At 41.5% G+C, this 14,943-nt stretch overlaps 1 pseudogene; it reads left to right on the top strand.

The window, feature by feature from the left end:
- Positions 1-13,739, top strand: part of LOC138144606 (boLa class II histocompatibility antigen, DQB*0101 beta chain-like) — a 35,536-nt pseudogene extending 21,797 nt beyond the window's left edge.
- Positions 13,740-14,943: the final 1,204 nt, after the last annotated feature.

Raw genomic sequence — 14,943 nt, 5'->3', positions numbered from 1 at the left:
GGTCAAATAATCATAGAAAAACTGGATAAGAAACTGCCAAACATGATTTCTTCTACTCCAAAAATCTTCAAAAAAGTTAACCAGTCACCCATGGACAAAAGCAAAGAGCACAAGCAAGCAAACCCATAGCATCCCAACTCCACTGTAGACCCAGAGCGCTTCAAGGTTCTGCTTCTAGAGGCAACAATAGAGGAGCACTCCCCTTAGAAAGCCCTAGGATGGTTGTATTCTCACAGCATGGCTCCTGTAAGCCCCAAGAAGCAGCAGCAACCAGTAGGGATGAGGCAGCAACCAGTGAGACTGCAGTTCTGACCAGGACATCCTAGGCTCTGAATTACCTACCATCTTTCAGTTACAACAAATGGAGACGTTTTGAAGGCTGTTGGATACGTTCACTTAGCTTGGTAGTATACTTTCCAGAGATGTACACATTGATAATGAGGTTGAAGAGCATGCATTGCCAGAGCTATCTCAGTGTTTGGGAGGCTCCAAAGGAAAGTATGAGAAAAAAAAGAGGTAGTAGACTGACTACCAAAGTGAAGGTCTACAGAGCCATTGTGATGACCTCATCCGTATATATCTGTGAAACCTGGACAGTCTACCAGCACCATGCCAGGAAACTCAACCACTTCCATCTGAATTGGTTTAGGAAGATTCTGAAGATCACCTGGCAGGATAAGGCACCAGACACTGGAGTCCTTGCACAAACTAAACTGCCAAACTTTCAAACTCCACTTTAGAGAGCACAACTCCAGTGGACTGGCCACATTGTTTGAATGCAAAACATAAGCTTGCCAAGACTATTTTATGGAGAACTTACATGGGGCAGAGATTCACATGGTGGTCAGAAAAAATGATACAAGGTCTCTCTCAAGAACTTTGGAATTGATTGTGTGATATGGGAGATACTGGCACAAGACTCCTCAGCATCGTGTGCCCACATCAGAAGAGGTGCTGTGCTCTGTTACCAAAGCAGAACTGAAAGAGTTCAAAGGAAATGCAGTATGTACAAGTTTAGAGTACCCACCCCAAATGTTCACACAGACTATTTGTGTCTGACCTGAGGTCCCACCCCACCAGGCTCTCACCTTAGGTAGCGTCCATCCTTGAGTCAACTTAGGTATCATCCATCCTTGACTCTTTTCTCTCTTAGTCTCCTCTTCCACATAACTCATTTTCCCTGTCCTCATATAGACTTATGTCATTTCATGGGGTTTTCAATGTAGGGCTGAGGCAAGAGAAGGTCGAGGTAAGGCCATTAACTACACAAACCTACACTAGTAGCAAATGAACTAGGCCCTCAGCTCTGATACCCAGAGGAAGAGGGCCAATGTCTTCATAGACAACAGGGCACAGGAAAAGGCCTAAGGTACAGACCAAGGAATTCAATTTCTCATCTTCATTTTTTCACTGATTAGTTATGAAAGTTTTAGGAAAAATTTAATAGTGGAGGATGGGAGATGGGGGGAGCAGGGTGAGGTACAAAGATGGATAGATCTTTAAAATTTGTTCCAGGATCCAAAGGTTAGACATGGAAATCACAGGGGCAGCCAGGTGACTCAGCGAGTAAGAGCACCGGCATCAGTGTTGGGATGACCTGTCTTTAAGCTCAGTTTTCTTCAGAAGAGCATTACTGATAATGAGATTGCATTCATTCTCCTTATCCTGGTCAAACCCCATCCAAGCTCGCAAGTAATTTAATCTAAGGTAGGGAAGCCCATTGTGTTCTCCTGAGGCTTTCATGAAGACAGATTCTTTTGTCTAGATAGCCCAAAGCCTGGGGGTGGTCTGATAAAAGACATATTTCTTTTCTTCAGAGGTAAGATGATGATTGGGTGAAATCACCCCTGTTTACCCCATATAAACTGTGCACCCTACCCCAAATGAGCTCAGTTCCAATATTGCAGCTCCCACACATGCATGTTGCCCACTCTTAGAGAAATAAACAATGGACACAACTTAATTATGTTTTTCTTTCTTAGACCAAAATCCGTAAGTTAAGAATTCAAATGCACATACATATATACACATACATATACAGGTAAGTACATGAGTATACATGCATGTATACATGTGTGTGCACACGCATACACAGATATATAGCCATATAGATACATATATACATACATATGTACATATATTTGGAGAGAGAGGAGTTAGATGAGAGAAAGGAAGTTGAAGATAATCTCAGATAATTTGACTGCTATCGAATGTGAAAAAGGCCTCCCCAAAAGGAGGATATTTGAGGTAAATCATTCAGAGAAAAAAGAGTAAGAAATGAGGAAAGAATTTGTTAGGCATGGGGTATGGCCAATGACAAGGAACAGTGATGAACAATGAAGAGTTATGAGTGAAGGCAGCAGGTAGGGCAGGGTGGTTGAGTCTAGAATATGGGAAGAAAGTCAAGTGTATGAAGACTGGAAAGGGAAGAAAGGGGAAGCTTATGAAGAGCTTGAAATGTGAAATAAAAGATCCTATGGATAACAGGGAACCACCAGAGTTTATGGATTAGGAGAATGACATGGGCAAATCTATGCTTAAGGAAAAACATTTTCTGCACCTAAGTGGAAAAGGAATTGGAGTGTAGAGAAACAGGAATTAGGAAGAGCAATTAGAAGCCTATTTTAGTGGTCCAGACAAGAGTCAAGTCAACAAACCCACAAGCATTTATGAAGCACTTACTATATGCCAAGCACTGTCCTAAATGCTTGGGATACAAATACAGGCACAAAGACAATCCTGCTCTCAAGGAGCTCCCATTTGAATGGGAGAAGACAACATTTAGAAGAATTTGACAAGACCTTGGGGGCAGAGGGAGAGAGGGAAGGTGCCCTTGGAAGGTATTGTGCTGACATCTGGAAAATGAAGCATGACTATTTGGGGCCATTCCTGAAAGTGGAGGTTCTAGGGGAAATCATCATTGACAGAAGTGGAATTTAGGGACAAGGGAGGAAGGCAGCTTGAACATGGTGGCAAAGTCCAGAGAGAAATATCTAGAGAAGTAATGAGGATCTGAACAAGGATGGTGGCTGTGTGAGGAAAGGAAGGGGACAAATAAGAGAGATGTTGTGATGGCAGAAATATGAATCAAGGGAAAGCTAGAAACTTCTTGAGAAAAGGCTTTATATTGACTTGTCTCAAAAGAACATGCCTATTTCTAGGAGTTAAATTATGTGGAGATACAGTCACATTCCTTAGGCTCTAGGTTCCCATCTGTTCTTTTTCTTATTTACCTATGTAATTTTTATCTCCCACTATTGTGAGCTATATCTCTAAATGCTGAGAAATCTTTCCTTTAATGCAAAAGTTTTGATTTCATAGATAATGATCTTTTTTCCTAAGTAGAAACCTGTAGCACCTTAGCTCTAAAAGCTCCAGAGAACATATTTTACATCCTCTTCAGGGTTTCTTTTTTGAGATCATCACTATCCACTAACCTGGTACTTCTCCCCACACTTAGTAGAGTACCTCATTGCAATGAATTAAAATTATCTCCATCTGAGAAAGCACATCACATTGTGAATCTCTAGAAATGGATACAAAATAGGTACCTACCAAGCACAAAATTTCAGGATCTGAGCAGGACCACTTCATATTAAATAGCAGACAAACAAAACTCTGAAAGATCTCAGAGCTCTGATTAAAAGAAAAAACAATAATGACTTCAAAAAGCTGGAAGTAAGTCTTTCTTTCCTCAACTAAATTGTAAGCAACCAGAAGACAGAGATGTAAAACCAGTCACAAACAGCTCTCCCAAGGACTGTTATTGTGCATAACTTTAAGGATCTAATCACATAGTATAGTGAACTCTCTATTTATTCAGCAATAAACTAAAGCAAAACATTAAAGAAACTGAAGCACAACATTCATAACAATATAACATAACAACTTATTACTAAGGTGGCCACATAGTCTTAAACAAAACATATAATTTAGTAAGTCACAATCCCATCAGTCGATATAGAGTACCCATGTAAAGTCTTCTTTCATCTTGACTGGAGGCTGACTTCCAATCATATTTAAGGGATAGTAGAAAGTATTAACATCATTCACCCCTAGGTTACAGTAAATCACAATCTCATCAATCAATATAGAGTACCCAAGTAAAGTGTTCTTTCATCTTAATTCGAGGTTGACTTCCAAACCCCATGGCTCCTATTCCACAGGCTGACTGCTCCCAGCTCTTGCCTGGATTCACATGACTCTTGCCTGGACTCTCACATAGGCAGCCCTCCTCTCCTGTTTGCTGCTTCAGCTTACTATTCCACTCCAAACTCTTTGAAGTTTCTGTTTCTAGGAAGACAAAGCTTAACAGAGCAACAACAATATTTACACACATTGCCAGCACTGTCATTTCGATTCACTTTCTGTCTGACAAAGTAACACAAATCAACAGACAACACTTCTAACTGAGAAATAAAACCCAAACAACAGTAAAGGCCCAGGACTTCTGCAAACAGAAGTAAAATTCTCTTTCAGGGCTTCTGTAACAGCAATAAAGTTCCCTTTCAGGACTTCTCTCTAAAAATAACAGACAGCATGCTTTTGTCTGACAGACCAACAGACCCTGCTACAGAGTGCCAAAATCACAAGCATTCTTCCTCTCAGTTTTGCTTGATCCTAGCTCATGTTCAAGCTTTGCTCTTCTCCTTCCTGTTCCACCCTTCCTGTTCTGCTGTTTTGCCAAGCTCCTCCCACCATGGGCTCTATGGGAAGGCATTAGGTCTACTAAGGACAGAGAAGGTCTCCAAACTCCCTTAGACCGATTAAGAGCAACACAATGTATACTATTTCCAACAAAGACTTGATACAATGAAAGGCAAAAAAAACACCCTCCTGGAATTGAGAGATCCTGCCATTTTCCCATTTTAACAACTCTGACCTTGACAGATGGTCCCTGGTATTCATGAAACACTCACAAATAGACATTGTGCAGGCTGAAATAATGAATTTCAAGGTTCTGACAAATGTCAATCAAATTATAGACCCCAAAGATGGAGTTATTGGAAAGTCCAGCTTCCAGGCCAAGACATGCTGCAGGCGAGATAGTTGGGTAGTGTCAGAAGATCCTTCATGTGGTACTTCCTACCTACAAGATAGCCTTGGTTGGAAGATAATTCTATGATAGCTCAGAGGACTCTTTCCCCAAGACAGGGAATCCTTAGCCTCCTCTTGTATGATCAAAGAGCTCCTGGCTATAGATTTCAGGACCACTAATTTGAAAAAAAAAAAAGTGGTACTAGTGCATTTGGGGTCAGGGAATGTGTCTGCAACAGGAAATAAGCCCTGCCTGGGTCAGAGATAGGGAAGTGAGAGAGGGCTTGGTGAAGGTTGTGTAGGATATGGTTGTTTAGTTAGTTAATATGCAATCATGAAGACAAAAGAAACTATATCCTGGATCAGTCCTCTTGGTTTCTCCAGCACAGTATCAACTTCTGAACTGCCTCCATAGTGACAGAAGGGGAAAATTCCCTCCACATTATTCTCATTCTGTAATGTTTTCTATAATATCTAAGACTGGGTACCAAATAATCTAGTTTCATTAAAATCCTTCCTATTTCACCTCTAAGGGGAAAGCAAGCCAAGCTTATCCCCCAATAGCAACGAAGTTAAAATGAGTTTAGTGATTTAAGCATGACAGTAAAAATGGTAGGAAAGAAAGACTTAGACTAATGTTTTGTGGAGAAGGTTGAGAGTTTTCAGCCCTCTGAATCTATTTTGGGGAAGTGAAGAAAAAGCCTTATGAGAAAATACCACCTTACATTTATTTGTTGTTGTTTTTTTTTTTTTGATGTTGAAAAGAATAGGAATAAATAGATCTTTCCTTAGTGTGACAAATAGAATCTATCTAAATCTGAAGACCTAACACTATCTGTGATAGAGAAACAGCACTAAAGGCCTTTCCAGTTATGACAGGGATAAAACAAGGATGTCCATATTTATCATGATAATTTGTTATTGTTATAGAAATGCTATTCTATTTTTTTTTAGTAGAGTGTCTTGTAAGCAACATCTTGGGAAACTTTGTTTTCTTATTCAATCTTTCACTCTCTTTAATTTTATTGGATTGCTCAATATATTCACATTTACAGTTAAGAGAGGGGGCGACTAGGTGACACAGTGAATAGAAAACAAGCCCTGGAGTCAGGAAGACCTGAGTTCAAATCTGGATTTAGACACAACACTTACTAGCCGTGTGACTTTGAGTAAGTCACTTAGCCCCAATTGCCATGCCTTCCTCCCTCCTAAATGCCAAAAAAAGAACAAAAATCCAACTGAGTTATCCTTGGATAATGATTGTCTAATCAACATCTTCATGGCTAAATATCCTGTAAGCTATACATAAATGAATGCATGATTGAAAAAGAAAAAAATAAAATGAAGTTAAGAGAGTTAGCTTCATATTTTCTGATTGTAAAACTGCTGGTACTGAATATGTCATTCTTTGTTGGAAACACTCCAAGGAAACACTAAACACCAACTCCTCAGAGAGCCCCAACCAGGAGTACAAGGGAAGTACTTTTGCTTTTTGTCCACAGCACTTATCATAGTTTCTGGCACATTGTAATCCCTTATTAAATAACTGTTGACTGATTGATTGATTGATTGATTGAGAACAGGGATGACTTTTAGTAAAATTGCAATGTAGCTGAAGTTGGTATTCAGGAACCCCAAATCCTCTTCCTGTTTGCTCTCTGTTCTTTGACTCATTTCACCAAAATCCATTGTCATCTCTCCCTGATACACCAACCAACAGCTCTTTTCATTTTTCTCTTCAGAATTTTTGTTTCCAAATAAGGATTTTTATCTCCTTCTAAATTATTACTTTGTACAGTTACTTTTGTTTAGAGTATTTCAAACAACCCTGCTTTCTAAGGCTCTTTCCCTGTTATTGATAACCACTCCCTTCTGTTTGTCAATCTTTTATTCAGTTTTAATGTTTACTCCACTTTTAATTTTATTTCCTTTCTTTCTTATAGTTACCTATTTCCCCCTTTCTTTTTCTTTTCTCATTTAATTATTTAATTCAAAATTCTCCCTCTCTAATTCTCCAAATTCTTCCAAAAAATTATATCCTTTGGTAAAAAAAGGATTTCTTTTTTTTCTATACTTAATTTCCCTTTCTTAATGTATACTTTTAGTTTTTATTCCTTGATTCTGTTTTGATGTGTATTTACTCCTTCATTAATGTCTTTGTGTTTCTCATGAAATTAAAACTTCAAAAATACCAAGTTTCATTTTTCTCTTCAAATCAATTTTTGATGTTATTTCCAATGTAGGTCTTGCCTCCTCGTCTCTCTTTTGTATTGTGCCCTGGTTGTAAAGTATCAATTCACAGGGAAGTTGATGAGTATAGAAGCCTTATTCCAAAGTAGAAATTACCACGTGTTCCAAATCACTGCAATTCAACTTCCTTGTGATCATTTTCTTTTTCATTTGACAATCAATGCTTTCTTTGAGTCCTTGCTTTCTCACCCTTATGAAATTCAGGAGCCCCTAGTAACTCTGATGTCTTTCTCCTAGGTAAGGCTATAGACTACTGTGTCAGAGGAAATAAGTTAACCATGGATCATGGTGTCCCCAAGAATCAAACCATTGTAAATTGAACACCTCATTTGTTATGGGATATATCTCTCCCCCTATGCAGTACTCTTAATTTGAATTCCTACTCTTCTCCATAGAGCTAATGGATCTCTCTCTCTCTCTCTCTCTCTCTCTCTCTCTCTCTCTCTCTCTCTCTCTCTCTCTCTCTCTCTCTCTCTCTCTCTCTCTCTCTCTCTCTCTCTCTCTCTCTCTCTCTCTCTTTCCTCCTCTTTCAATCCCTCTTTGCCTCCTAACTTCTCCTGTACCTTTTCTTTTTACTGAGAGATGGAAGAACTCATTTTGACCCTTTTGTTTACCATTACTCTGATTAGAGTATATCAAATATCCCCCTCCAAACTCTGCTTCCTCTTTTATGCCCTTTCTCATTGGGCAATGTAGTTTCCAAAGACATAATGATTCAGTCACAGGGTGGATCATAGGGTTTAGTTTATAGCAGTGATTTTCATTGCTTTTTGCTCCACAAATCTCCTTCTGTAGAAATATGTGTGGTGAATGCCTGGGGTTATTTTACAAAACAGCCATAAAATTCTCTTAGATTTATTAAGTGTTTACAATAACTAGAATGGTAACTTTTTTCCTAAAGTTCCAAATTAAAATTTATATCACATGGTAATGAAATATAAAATTTTATCACGCTTATAATTTTGAAAATTCTAAATGTAAAATTTGGTTCTGCATCAAGTACATTTCTGAATTTTTATTTAAAATTAGAAAAAGTCAAAACACTCACTCACATAAATAGGCAATGGAACATTTTAGGACAATCTTTTATTTCCTGTTGCTGAAAAAGGGAACATTTTTTATTATCAAAAAATCTATTGGGCTATACATTTTAAAGGATATTTGTAGACCAAAATTCAATGATATACCAATTATATTTTCTTTTTTTAACCATTGTCAATTCATATCTGTCTATCTTTCTCTGTCTGTCTCTGTCTCTCTGTGGAAGCATCTATGCCTTAATTGGCAAAGCCCATGGTCTTTTCTCAGGCTTCATCTTTCAGGAACTTTCTGCTGCATCATACCATTTCCACCCTCAGATCCTGGGTATTCTCTCCTCTCTGGGTTTTTGTGACTCTGCTCTCTCTTGGTTCTCTCTTTGCCCATCTGGTCATTCTTTCTCAGTCCCCTTTGCTGTTTTATCCATCTATATCCTATGTCCTAAATGTTGGGGGTGTTTCCTAAGGTTCTAGCCTGGCCCCTCTTCTCTCCTCTATCTCCTCTCTGTGACTTCATCAGCTCCCATAGAGTTAGTTCCCATCTCTGTTCAGATGACTCCAACTCTCTGGTTCCTGCACCAGTCTCTGTCCAGCAACACCATCTGTCTCCTGGATATTTCAGACCTGATATCTCTGAGCTCTCTTAAACCCATGTCCAAAACTGAGCTCATTGCTTTCTACCCTAACCATATCTCTTTAAGAATTTCCTATTCCTAATGAACATAATGCAATTCTTGTAGTCTCATGGTTCATGATATTGGTTTTATCTTTCACTCCCTCACTCTGCCTCCCCCCAGAGTCACTGACATAACATTCCTTACATGTGGCATGTGAAAGATGAAATGACTGAGGAAACAAAGGTTTGAGTTTCTGATCATATTGATTTATTAAACAATGTATGCTAATCACTAACAAACTGTGACCAAACCTTCTCAGCTTAGGGTTGGGCCCAAAATATAGTGGGAAACAGATTTTTATATATAAAAAATAATTAATGAAATAAGGCCAATGAATTAAAAGAAAACAAAAATTAGGTAACTTGAATTCTAACTGGAGGAAGGATTAGGAACTTCCAAAGCTGGAAGGGGGAGAGTGAACATGTGCAATTGCCTGAAATCATAAAAAGTGGTGTCCCCCGCCCCCAAGGGTCTGTGAACAGGAAAAGGAACATGGAACCAATAACCAATTGATTAGTAAGAGGCTAGTTTTCAGATAAGATTTATAGGTGACTTGGGATGTGCAATTGTGATAAAACTCTGCCTCAGTCTCTGGATCTGCCCTTGTTTCTGCTCAGCACAACCTCAGCCTTTGTTAAGGGTCTCTAAGTAGCACGTAGAACTGGTCCAGTTTCCCAGTTTGAGGGATAACTTGCAGTGAAGTTTCCCCATTCTGAAACATCAAATTTAGAGTGGCTTCAGCATCCAGTAGGCCCAAGTTTAGAAATCACCTGACCTTACAGGAATCTGGGACTTAGAGCAATGGAGACCATCCCCAGGGCTACCCCAGCACAAGATATGCCAAATAAGGAAAAAACTGCTTTCCTGGCCTTGCCTTGGACACCCAAATGTTTCTGTGTTCTTTGTCTCCAAGATAGATTCCCAAGATCGTGAGCCTGCCTCCCCACCAAAGGGAGTGAAGGCCAGTTGGGGGTTGGGGTTTCTGCATCAGGGAGTATGTAACCATGGCCTTGCTTATATATGGTGCTCTCCTTAACAGACACCATTTGAGCAACAGGGGCAGGGCCCTTTCTCATGAGAAAAAATAAAGACCTTCTCTGATATCAGACTCAGACTCCAAACTCTTCCTTCTCACACACCAGCCATGAAGCCCTGGGTTCAAACAATGAAATAAGGTTTTCTTCTAAACCCCACAATTGAACACAATTTTCTGACAAGGCAGAAATTGGACTCTGCTCGTAATCTAATAGAAAGGGAACTGAGCCAGCTACAGAACTGAGTCACAAGATGGAATTAGTGGGGTTCACTCAATTACCACCATTCAATATTTGCTGAACTAATCTCAGTTTCCTTCTACATGCAACCCTTTCTGCTGAGACCTCCATCACCTGTCACCTAGATTATTATGACTGCTTCCTAATCACTGTCCCTGCCTCAAGTCTCTGTTCACTCCATACCATCTGTCACACATCTAAAAATGTTTTTCCTTAAGAACAAATCTGATTAAGTCACTCCTCTCCTCAACAGACAGCAATGGCTCCCTTGTGCTTCTCTGATCACTTATAAATTCCTCTGTTTATTCCTTCATGATCTGATTTGAAACCTATTTTATATGACAATACTTGAATACTTTCCTGGGAGTATTTGCAGCAGACTGGGTGTGGTTGAGAGGTGGTTAAGACACTGCAGACAAACAGGACTCCTCTCTCGGAACCTCAAGGTCTGGGTTCTAGTCCTGCCTCCATTACAGATTTGTGGGTGTAAGCTCAGAAAAGTCACTTGCTGTCTCTGGACCTCAGAGAGAGTGGGGATGAGCATGCGCAGGAAGAGCAGCCCAATGTTGCCTGGATTTTCGTTGGTCAGGCCCAAATTGTGGTCAGGGATTCAAGGGCAGGGTGTCTGCCAGGGCTGGCACTTCCCTGGGTTTGCCCCCAGAGAACTTCAGGGAGCAACTTAAGTTTGAGTGTTACTTTGTGAACAGGACGGAGCACGTGTGGTATGTGCTGAAATACATCTACAATCCAGAGGAATGTGTGCTCTTCGACAGCGACGCGGCGTGGGGGTGTTTGTGGGGGTGTTTGTGGCGGTGCCGGGGCTGGGGCGGCCAGATGTTGAGTATTGGAACAGCCAGAAGGATTTCCTGAAGCAGAGACGGGCCTACGTGGACACTCTGTTCAGGCACAACTACAAGGTGTAAGCCATTCTTAGTGCCCAGATGTGGTGAGTGTGCTCTCCAGGCGAGAGGGGACCAAGGGAGCCCAGCAGGGACCCAGGGAGAGGAAAGAGAGATCGGGAGAAGGGTGGGCGTCCTGGGGAAGGGGCAGAGCAGGGAGGGAAGAAAAGAGAAGGTGCTAGAAGTGTAGAGGGAGGGGAGGAGGAAGAGGCTGTGATGTTAGAGGGCAGGTGCAGAGGAAAGAAGGTGGGGGGGGGTCAGAATAGCAGATGTGAGGACAGGGGCCCCCAGAGCAGGAGAGAGACAAGGGGGAGCAGGGATAAAGGGAGGGGGAGGTGATGGATTGGGAGAGAGGAGGAAGGGAGGAGATGGAGGTGGGAGGAGCCAGGAAGGAAGATAGGGGGAGGGGAGAGATTGGGAACAAAGAAGGAGAATGGGAAGGAAGAAGTATGAGGGAAAGGGATTAGGATGCTCTGTCACTGGTTTCTGTCCTGGGGACATTGAAGTCAGGTGGTTCCTGAATGGGCAGGAAGAGACAGCTGGGGCTGTGTCCACAGGCCTGATCAGCAATGGAGACTGGACCTACCACATCCTGGTGATTCTGGAAATGACCCCAAAGCATGGAGATGTCTACACTTGCCAATTGGAGTACTCCAGCCTTCAGAGACCTGCCATCTTGGACTGGAGTGAGAAAGTGCTTCCTCATTCTCCATTTCTAACACTGTTCAGGATATGGAGCTAGCTCTGAGATCCCTCAGTGTGTATCCTATGCCCTCTTTTCTTCTGACCTGAGCTGATACAAACCCCATGTGGTGCTACTAACCCTCCCCCCTTTCCTCACCCCAGCCCCTCTTGGCAGTGCTGACCTAAGAGCTATGGAGACCTAGAATATTGTCATTCTCCTCACTGGCCCCAGGCCTGGGAGCTGGCCTCTCTCTGTGTGGGGGAACAAGTCTAATGGATTCTTGAGCTTGTGTCTGAGTCCAGAGACTTGTGACTTGCTCTGAGTTCAAGGACTTGAGTTATGTCTGAGTCCAGACTTGTTGACTTGTTTGAATCCAGGAGGGTACAAAGTTCACTCTGAACAGCTGTGCCATATCTTCCCCCAAGAAGAATATTTGACAGTCAGTATCAAGAAATATTGCTGTGTCTCTTACAAGCAGTCTGGGCATGCAGGAAGCAGCTTGGTAGTCAAGGTCATTACTGATATCTATGTTTAGCTGTGTGAATTCATGAGAAACCGGTGATTCAAAGTTCACTGTAAAACTTTCCATGCATAAACAAGAAAGATATATAATCAATTATACTACTCCATTAAAGCAGCATTGTTATCCAACTATGCTTGCCTAGCCTGACTCTTTAGTTCACCGTATGTCCTACACCGTCAGTTGCTGGCACCTCTTGGTCTCTGTGATCAGCCTATAAACCCCTTCCCCTGGGGTAGGGGAGCCAGGCTTTGAGATGGATTGATGGGAGTGTCCCCTGGTGAGCTTTCACTTCCTGAGCTCTGAAAGGCCCTTTGCACATCTGTCCCTTCCTTTCTTAGACAGGATTTAGCCACCTTCTCAGGCTGCCCTCAGACCCGTCTGCTCCCCACATGGGGCTGGCTCCTGGAGGGAAAGTTTTGATCCTTGGTGTCTCTGCTCCCCAGGAGCACAGTCTCAGTCTGCCCAGAGTAAGATACTGATCGGAGTTGGGGGCTTCATGCTGGGCTTGATCTTCTTTGGGGTTAGCCTAATTGTCCACAAGAGGAGTCAGAAAGGTGAAGTACTCTGGGAAAAGCCCTGAGCCCTCTCCTCTGTGATCTCCTCCAGGGGAGAGAAGATATTTGGTTATGCCAGAAATCTGACTCCATGTTAGAGGTGAAGGGGTGGTCTGGCTCTGACTTCAGCTCTTCCTTTCAAGGAAGGGCCAGATCCCAGGGCTCAAGGGTCTTAGGGAATCCTTTATTCACTAGTAGAGACAGCTTAGGGAGGGATGTCAGGTTCCAGCCTTTAGCCCTTCCCTCTGTTATGTCCCCTCTCCTTCATCCACTCACTCAGTTTTAGATGGATGGATAAAGCATCAATTAAGTGCTTCCTCTATGGTATTAGGTACTGGGTTAAGCAGTGTTAAGAGTCCCCTGTCCCACAATGCTCAAAAGCTTGGTGCCTTTTGTTTCTGAGCCTCTAGGATTTACTATCATTTTTATATCTGTCTCTCTTCCTATCCAGGAAATCATGGCTAACAATCAACAGATAAGATCCTTCTGCCTAGGTGGGATCAGGGTTCTTATACCTATAATCTCTACCCAGTGGGGCCTGAAGTTAAGAAGAGACTTGGGAACTCTTGGTGAGAATAAGTGGCTCTACTTGTGGCTTCAGACCCCCATGTAGACTCTTCTGTGTCCATTCTCTGTCCTCTGCAGGGTTCCTGAGCTGATCCTGTGGCTCTGTCCCCTGGAACTGTTGCCTCCTCTCTGCCTCTGTCCCATGTTTGGAGGCCCCTGCTTTTGCCCAGATCTCCAGGACATTAACTCTACTGACCCCTTCCCTGGAATAGTTCCTTCCCTTTGATTCTGTCTGGGCTCTTTGGCCCTTCCCTAACAGAGCTTCAAAGACCCCCTTCACACTCCTTTGTTCCTGTACCCGTATTTTATCCATTTTTGTCCCTTGAACCTTCACCCTAAGAATTGGGAAACTAAGAATCAACTGGTACTTGGTGATATGGAGACAAAATGGGGGGAGCAGAGGGAGGAAACTTCAGCACTTGGGATTTGTAGAATCTGTCAAAGTATGAAATGCCTTCAGAGGTGCAGATTTCAATCCATCTACACCTTTTCATCCTGTGTGCCTCTTCTCCATTTCCTTCCATAATTCCTCTAGAAGTTGCCTGCTGGTGGCCTTCCTCTATATTTCTTGATATTACATAGAAACCAGTGGCCCTCACCATCTGTCTGCCCAGAAATCCTTACCTTTCCCTCTCCCCTCACTCTGGTGATACATCTCTCTAATAACTTTCTTCTATCACTTCGGTTCAATTCTTCTATATATACTGTAGCCCATGCTTGTCTATCAGGTGTCTTTCCATTGCACTTCAAACAAATTAAAGTTTTAGTAATACCTTTTGCATTTATGTTATATTCATTGCTTAATATATACCCTGCCCCTCTTTGGCCTTTCCTCATAACAAAATTTTTCTCAAAATTTCTATAGTAACCATCAAATGACTCAAATATATCCAACAATATATGCAATATTTTATACCAATATTTCCCCCACTTCTTCCATGAAATGCTTGTTTTCTCTTCTCTGTGGCCAAGCTTGGTAGTGATAATTACAATCAGCATCATTTTAATCCTCCCCTCATTTTGTGGTCTTGAGCTTTTTTCTTTCCTGGTTCTGCTTATAACATTCTTTATCATTTGATTTAAGTTTTCACATGTTTCTCTGAATTTCTCAATTTCGTTGTTTTTTTTATTCTATTGCAATACAATTCCATTACATTCATGTGCCAAGATTTGCCTAGTTCTTTCTCAGTTGATGGCCACCTACTTTATTTCTATTCCTTTACCTCCACAAAGTGTTGCTATGAACATTTTGATATATATATATATGTATATAATATATATATGCATATCTGAGATCATTTTTTTCCATCTTTGACACCCTTGGCATATATTTTTAAGCAGTGGAATCTCAGGATCAAAGGGTATGAAGATGTTGACACTTTTAAGCACAACCACAAATAGTTTTTTTTTTTTTCACAGTTGTACCATTTCATATCTCCA

Source organism: Petaurus breviceps, unplaced genomic scaffold (genome assembly GCF_028583685.1).
Source record: "Petaurus breviceps papuanus isolate PSGF00001 unplaced genomic scaffold, PetGlider_PUasm1.0 90701, whole genome shotgun sequence".
Taxonomy (NCBI): Eukaryota; Metazoa; Chordata; class Mammalia; order Diprotodontia; family Petauridae; genus Petaurus; species Petaurus breviceps.
This window is presented reverse-complemented; position numbering and strand designations above follow the sequence as displayed.